The 8,355-nt window shown below is 41.9% G+C and overlaps 1 protein-coding gene across 1 annotated transcript in view; it reads left to right on the top strand.

The window, feature by feature from the left end:
- Window positions 1–6,357: 6,357 nt before the first annotated feature.
- LOC135542326 (R3H domain-containing protein 2-like) overlaps window positions 6,358–8,355 on the top strand; it is an 82,931-nt gene continuing 80,933 nt past the window's right edge. Inside the window, 1 exon segment of the mRNA XM_064969207.1 lies at window positions 6,358–7,108. The gene's annotated coding sequence lies outside the window, so the exon portion shown is untranslated.

The raw sequence follows: 8,355 nt of genomic DNA, 5'->3' as shown, positions 1-8,355 counted from the left end.
AGAGCGACATCGTTGATGTATACAGAGAAAAGAGTCGGGCCGAGAATTGAACCCTGTGGCTCCCCCATAGAGACTGCCAGAGGTTCAGACAACAGGCCCTCCAATTTGACAAACTGAACTCTGTCTGAGAAGTAGTTGGTTAACCAGGCAAGGCAGTCATTTGTGAAACCAAGGCTGTTGAATCTGCCCATAAGATTACGGTGATTGACAGAGTCAAATGCCTTGGCCAGGTCGATGAAGATGTCTGCACAGTACTGTCTTTTATCGATGGCGGTTATGATATCGTTTAGTACCTTGAGCGTTGCTGAGGTGCACCCGTGACCAGCTCGGAAACCGGATTGCACAGCGGAGAAGGTAGGGTGGGATTCGAAATGGTCAGTGATCTGTTTATCAACTTGGCTTTCGAAGACTTTAGAAAGGCAGGGCAGGATGGATATAGGTCTGTAACAGTTTGGGTCTAGAGTGTCACCCCCTTTGAAGAGGGGAATGACTGCGGCAGTTTTCCAATCTTTAGAGATCTTGGACGATACGAAAGAGAGGTTGAACAGACTGGTAATAGGGGTTGCAACAATGGCAGTGGATAATTTTAGAAAGAGAGGGTCCAGGATGTCTAGCCCAGCTGATTTGTACGGGTCCAGGTTTTGCAGCTCTTTCAGAACATCTGCTAACTGGATATGGGTGAAGGAGAAGCTGGGGAGGCTTGGGCAAGTAGCTGCAGACGGTGCGGAGCTATTGGCCAGGGTTGGGGTTGCCAGGAGGAAAGCATGGCCAGTCGTAGAGAAATACTTATTGAAATTCTTGATTATATCATGGATTTATCAGTGGTGACAGTGTTACCTAGCCTCAGTGCAGTGGGCAGCTGGGAGGAGGTGCTCTTATTCTCCATGGACTTTACAGTGTCCCAAAACGTTTTGGGAGTTTGAGTTATAGGATGCACATTTCTGTTTGAAAAAGCTAGCCTTTGTTTTCCTGACTGTATTGGTGTATTGGTTCCTGACTTCCCTGAAAAGTTGCATATCGCGGGAACTATTCGATACTCGTGCAGTCCGCCACAGGATGTTTTTGTGCTGGTCGAGGGCAGTCAGGTCTGCAGTGAACCAAGGGCTATATCTGTTCTTAGTTCTCCATTTTTTGAAAGGGGCATGCTTATTTAAGATGGCGAGGAAATTACTTTTAAAGAACGAGCAGGTATCCACGACTGACGGGATGAGGTCAATATCCTTCCAGGATACCTGGACCAGGCCGACTAGAAAGGCCTGCTCGCAGAAGTGTTTTAGAGAGCGTTTGACAGTGATGAGGGGTGGTTGTTTGACCGCGGACCCATAGCGGATGCAGGCAATGAGGCAATGATCGCTGAGATCCAGAATGAAAACAGCAGAGGTGTATTTGGAGGGAAAGTTGGTCAGGATAATATATATGACTGTGCCCATGTTTCCGGATTTAGGGTTGTACCTGGTTGCTTCCATGATAATTTATGTGAGATTTAGGGCATCTTGCTTAGATTGTAGGACTGCCAGGGTGTTAACCTCTTGATGCTCTGGGGGCGCTATTTCATTTTTGAATGAAAAACGTTCCCGTTTTAAACAAGATATTTTGTCACAAAAAGATGCTCGACTATGCATATAATTGATAGCTTTCGAAAGAAAACACTCTGACGTGTCCAGAACTACCAAGATATTTTCTGTGCGTGCCCTAGAACGTGAGCTTCAGGCAAAACCAAGATGAGACGGCATCCAGGAAATGAGCAGGATTTTTGAGGCTCTGTTTTCCATTGTCTCCTTATATGGCTGTGAATGCGAGAGGAGTAAGTCTGCCCTTTCTGTCGTTTCCCCAAGGTGTCTGCAGCATTGTGACGTATTTGTAGGCATATCATTGGAAGATTGACCATAAGAGACCACATTTACCACGTGTCCGCCCGGTGTCCTGCGCCGAAATTGGTGCGCAAAAGTCAGTATTTTTCCATGGAATTTAGAGAAGAATGCAAGCTTCCACGAACGATATATCAATGAAGAGAGATGTGAAAAAACACCTTGAGGATTGATTCCAAACAACGTTTGCCATGTTTCGGTCGATATTATGGAGTTAATTCGGAAAAAGTTTGACGTTGTAGGTGACTGAATTTTCGGTTCGTTTCGGTAGCCAGATGCGATGTACAAAACGGAACGATTTCTCCTACACACAGACGCTTTCAGGAAAAACTGCGCATTTGGTATGTAACTGAGTCTCCTCATTGAAAACATCCGAAGCTCTTCAAAGGTAAATGATTTTATTTATTTGGTTATCTGGTTTTTGTGAAAATGTTGCGTGCTAAATGCTACTCAAAATGCTAAGCTAGCTTTGCATACTCTTACACAAATTAGTCAATTTCTATGGTTCAAAAGCATTTTTTGAAAATCTGAGATGACAGTGTTGTTAAGAAAAGGCTAAGCTTGAGAGCAGATGCATTATTTTCATTTTATTTGCGATTTTCAGAAATCGTTAACGTTGCGTTATGCTAATGAGCCTGAGGCTTTAGTCACGATCCCGGATCCGGGATGGGGAGTTTCAACAGGTTAAGCATATCCCAGTTTAGGTCACCTAACAGAACGAACTCTAAAGATAGCTGGGGGGGGCAATCAATTCACATATGGTGTCCAGGGCACAGCTGGGAGCTGAGGGGGGTCTATAACAGGCGGCAACAGTGAGAGACTTATTTCTGGAGAGATTCATTTTTAAAAGAAGAAGCTTGAACTGTTTGGGCATAGACCTGGAAAGTATGACAGAACTTTGCAGGCTAACTCCTCCCCCTTTGGCAGTTCCATCTTGACGGAAAATGTTGTAGTTGGGGATGGAAATCTCAGAATTGTGAAGGCTGCGTGGTCCCATGGTGTTTACAGTGGGGCAAAAAAGTATTTAGTCAGCCACCAATTGTGCAAGTTCTCCCACTTAAATGTACAGGCCTCTCTCATCTTTTTATCATAGGTACACTTCAACTATGACAGACAAAATTAGAAAAAAAAATCCAGGAAATCACATTGTAGGATTTTTAATGAATTTATTTGCAAATTATGGTGGAAAATAAGTATTTGGTCAATAACAAAAGTTTATCTCAATACTTTGTTATATACCCTTTGTTGGCAATGACAGAGGTCAAACGTTTTCTGTAAGTCTTCACAAGGTTTTCACACACTGTTGCTGGTATTTTGGCCCATTCCTCCATTTGTTTGTTACTTTGATCCCAGCTCTGTGCAGGTCATTCACTAGGTCCCCCCGTGTGGTTCTGGGATTTTTGTAGGTGACCAAATACTTATTTTCCACCATAATTTGCAAATGCATTCATTAAAAATCCTACAATTTGATTTTCTGGATTTTTTTTCTTTCTCATTTTGTCTGTCATATTTAGTGTTCCTATGATGAAAATTACAGGCTTCTCTCATCTTTTTAAGTGGGAGAACTTGCACAATTGGTGGCTGACTAAATACTTTTTTGCCCCACTGTATACTTGCGTAGTATTGTTTGTACAGATGAACATGGTACCTTCAGGCTTTATGAATGAACCAGACTTGTGGAGGTCTACATTTTTTTTATTAGGTATTGGCTGATTTCTTTTGATTTTCCCATGATGTCAAGCAAAGAGGCACTGAGTTTGAAGGTAGGTCTTGAAATACATCCACAGGTACACCACCAACTGTATGCGAACATGTTTACACAGGGCCCAGCTGTAAAAGTCTCAGTGTTCCTTGTTGAAATGAAGCTATAATAATAATACAAAATACTCAAATGGTGTCAATTAGCCTATCAGAAGCTTTTAAAGCCATGACATCATTTTCTGGAATTTTCCAAGCTGTTTAAAGGTACAGTCAACTTAGTGTATGTAAACTTCTGACCCACTGTAATTGTGATACTTTGAATTATAAGTGAAATAATCTGTCTGTAAACAATTGTTGGCAAAATGACTTGTCATGCACAAAGTAACAAAGATAACAGACTTGCCAAAACTATAGTTTGTTAACAAGAAAGTTGTGGGGTGGTTGAAAAATGAGTTTTAATGACTCCAACCTAAGTTTATGTAAACTTCAGACTTCAACTGTATGTATATGAAAAGTTAGGATAGCCTGAACATGTGAAAGTTGGTTTTGTGTCTCTAGCTTGAATGGTTCAAGATTTATTGTTGGTTGGTTATTTTAAGCGAATTTCTGCACATTTACACTACCGGTCAAAAGTTGTTTTTTTAAAACTATTTTGTATATCGTAGAATAATAGTGAAGACATCAAAACTATGAAATAACACATGGAATCATGTAACCAAAAAAGTTGAGTATGTATTTGAGATTCTTCAATTAGCCGCCCTTTGCCTTGATGACCGCTTGACACACTCTTGGTATTCTCTGATCTTGATACCTTTCAGTGTCCCTTGCTAGTTTCTGTCCCACAATATTGTTGTGCTCCATAAGGTGTTTCCATTCCCTCATGCTTGTGTACACAAAATTCTGCCGCTTTGGGGAATTAAAACACATTAATCATTACTACCAACACACAAACAGCGAGTGAGTTAGCTACAGTATATCGACAATTCTATTTTTAGTAACAGAGTGTTTTCCAGACAAGGCTGAAATAGATGGGTACCAAATTGAATTACCAAATAAGAGTAACATGAGTTATCTGAAAAGATTTGGCATGGGTCTTCAGATCCTCAAAAAGTTCTACAGCTACACCATTGAGAGCATCCTGACCGGTTGCAACACTACCTGGTATGACAACTGCTCAGCCTCCGACCGCAAGGCGCTAGAGGGTAGTGCATATACGGCCCAGTACATCACTGGGGCAGAACTTCCTGCCATCCAGGACCTCTACATCAGTCAGTGTCAGAGGAAAGCCTTAAAAATTGCCAAAGACTACAGCCACATAGTCACTTTACCCCCACATTGACTCAGTACCGGCACCCCTGTATATTGCCTCTTTATTGTTATTTTATTGTTGCTCTTTTATTTGAAAATGTTTTACTTTAGTTTATTTAGTAAATATGTTGTTAATTCTTATTTTTCTTAAAACTGCATTGTTGGGCATGTAAGTAAGCATTTCATGGTAAGGTCAACACCTGTTGTATTCGACGCATGTGACAAATCAAATTTGATTTGATTTAGGTGTCAAGCTTATGGTCATGTGGCAGCAGTGTGTAGGAGGGAGATTCCTAGATATGAGAAGTGTGCAAGATGACATGAGACAAAGGAATGTATAGTATCGGTGGAAAAAGTGTGTGTAAACTGTAGGAGTAACCATGGTTCTGGAGGTAAGCGGTGTCCGGTGAGAGAAAGGCTGGTTGATATTGCCAGAATCAGAGTAGTGTAGAAGATGTTGTGTGCTGAGACAGTGCCGAGAGTAGTAGAGAAAGTGCCAAGGCTCAGGAGAAGACCAACGGCAGGAGGGCTCAGGATCATGGCAGGCAGAGGTCAGTAGTCCAGAGTGGTGTGACAAGGCAGGCAGAATGGTCAAAAACCGGGAGAGCTAGAAAACATGAGGCGACTCCAAGATGCTGGCCTTCTAGGCAGAGTTGCAAAGAAAAAGGAATATCTCATACTGGCCAATATAAAGAAAAGACTAAGAAGGGCAAAAGAACACAGACACAGGACAGAGGAACTCTGCCGAGAAGGCCAGCATCCCGGAGTCACCTCTTCACTGTTGACGTTGAGACTGGTGTTTTACGGGTACTATTTAATGAAGCTGCCAGTTGAGGACTTGAGGCGTCTGTTTCTCAAACTAGACTTGTCCTCTTACTCAGTTGTGCACCGGGGCCTCCCACTCCTCTTTCTATTCTGGTTAGTGCCAGTTTGCTCTGTTCTGTGAAGGGAGTAGTACGCAGCGTTGAACGAGATCTTCAGTTTCTTGGCAATTTCTCACATGGAATAGCATTCAATTCTCAGAACAAGAGTAGACTGACGCGATTCAGAAGAAAGGTCTTTGTTTCTGGCCATTTTGAGCCTGTAATCAAACCCACAAATGCTGATGTTCCAGATACTCAACTAGTCTAAAGAAGGACAGTTTTATTGCTCCTTCAGCTTTGTTTTCAGCTGTGCTAACATAATTGCAAACAGGTTTTCTAATGATCCTTATGCCTTTTAAAATGATAAACTTGGATTAGCTAACACAACGTGCCATTGGAACACAGGAGTGATGGTTTCTGATAATAGCCTTCTATGTAGATATTCCATTTAAAAATCTGCCATTTCCAGCTGCAATATTAATTTACAACATTAACAATGTCCACACTGTATTTCTGGGGGTAAAGGCGGTCAAGCAGGAACCAATTGGAATCTCGAGGGGAGGGGAGGGCGTTCCTGCAGATGCAGGAATGCCCACATGCAGGAACACCCCGAATTGCGGGTTGCAATCACACAGTATTGGAAGCCGGAGCTGAAGGGTATCTCGTTTTTCTTTATTTTATCGAAAGTGTAAGGTTCTCGTTGTTTTCATTTTAGAAGTTATTGGATTCGTTCTCTCTGATTTCATCTTCCACGTTCGATGTAGATACCTCTCACGTGTGTGCGGTTTTGAGTCGATTGCGTTTGACAGTGCAGTGGCTTTCACCGTGAGCCAACTCAGCCAGGGCAGCGTTTGGTTAGCCATGGAACCAACGTTACTAATTAGCTAGCGATTTATTCTTACCATTATTAGTTGGCATTGGGTAAACCATTCGGAGGGTGGTTGACAAGCGGTAATCGCTAACTAACCGCATACATATCGGCATTTCTTCAATTGTCTCGTAACCCATGATCTTGTCATCGATATTTTTTTAATCGAATTTGTTACGTTAGCTAACGTTGAAGATAATTAGCTAGCTAAAAGGAGCAGGTGAGCTGACACCTTGTTTGACAGCTAAGTTAACGTTACTGTTACCGTTAGATAAGAAGGAAAGGCTAACTTGGTTGCTGCGTATTGTCCGTGTGAACTGTCCGTTTAGCTAGCTAACGTTAAACATTTGGGAACTCGGCACTGCACTAGCAGCTGCTAGCTTACCCTACACTAATGTTAGCCTGTCTGTGTACCAGCAGTAGCTAACGCGTTAGCAGCCTTCAACTCGAAAAAAAAAACATCGAAGAAGCTTTCATTTGAGAGAAGACTCATCTAAACAGTAAGCAAGAGTTTTTCAAATCTTCTACCAACCACTGTAAATTAGCTAACTAACTAGCTAGTCTACCTAATGTACTTGCCAGAATATACCGACCCTATCGTGAAGCTATTTTACACTGAGCTGCACTGAAGTCTGAACTCAATCATGGCTACATTAAGAGACAATGGAGCTGGTGTGAGATATGGGTTGGAAAACGTACCTCAATGTAGGGATGGGATATGCCACTGTACTCCAAATCGTACCTTTTATCAATACTGCTAGTTATCCCTGAAAATTGCCCTTTTTGTCATGTTAACTAGCAGTAGCCAACAGCAGCCATTATGAAATTACATGTTGGGTTGAACAACAAATGAGCTGATTGGCTGACACTGCCATTCCAAAATGGCTGCGGTGGCTCCTGCTAGTTAGCATTACGACGAAAAGGGCAGTTTTCCTGGAAAACTAGCAGTATTTCAATCTTTTCGATGTGTCCGTGTGGATGAAGTTAACTTGGAGTACAGTGGCATATCCCATTCCTGCATTGAGGAAAGTTTTCTGACCCATATCTCCTGTCGGCTCCAGTATCTTTAATGTAAACATGATTGCACTCCGAACTCCGTGTATTGGAGTGCGGCACTTGGGGTGGACACCCACCTCGATCAATGATAGAAGATTTGAAATGGACAAGATGGTGGCGAAAACATTGGATTACTTCATGCAGCAAAACATTTATTTCATTTAATAACGGAGCATTTTTTTCAATTCAAATTAACCCTCTGCAACAAGACATGGAAATTTAGAAGACATGTGTTGTCTTCCATGTCGCTGTGCTATGCTTTACACAAACTACTTTGTAACGGCGGTATGGAAGTGTAGCTATATTTTGTTATGGTCTCAACATATGCACAGTGCCAAGCACTGTGTGTGTGTGTGTGTTAGTTAGTCATTCTCCCAAAAATGAAGGTAGAGGGGCAATAGTTGATTTCTGGATGCATTGTTGGATACCCTACATATCATACAGATTCCTAGGAACTGTGTTGTGGGGGGATTGAAAGCTTTACTGGAAATATAGCCTCAGCCTACATGTTTTGGGAAGCACTATTCAAATACTCTTAGTTGTAAAGGATCAAATACCCATCATATACTATACAGCCTAAACTAACGGTACTCCACAATCTGGTTTGAATATCACAGAATAGCATGGTCTATTCCCCCCAACTCATCTTGCCTAATGAGCACATAAGAGATTGGATAGGAAAAGCATGTAG

This window comes from Oncorhynchus masou, chromosome 6 (assembly GCF_036934945.1).
Source record: "Oncorhynchus masou masou isolate Uvic2021 chromosome 6, UVic_Omas_1.1, whole genome shotgun sequence".
Lineage (NCBI taxonomy): Eukaryota > Metazoa > Chordata > Actinopteri > Salmoniformes > Salmonidae > Oncorhynchus > Oncorhynchus masou.
This window is presented reverse-complemented; position numbering and strand designations above follow the sequence as displayed.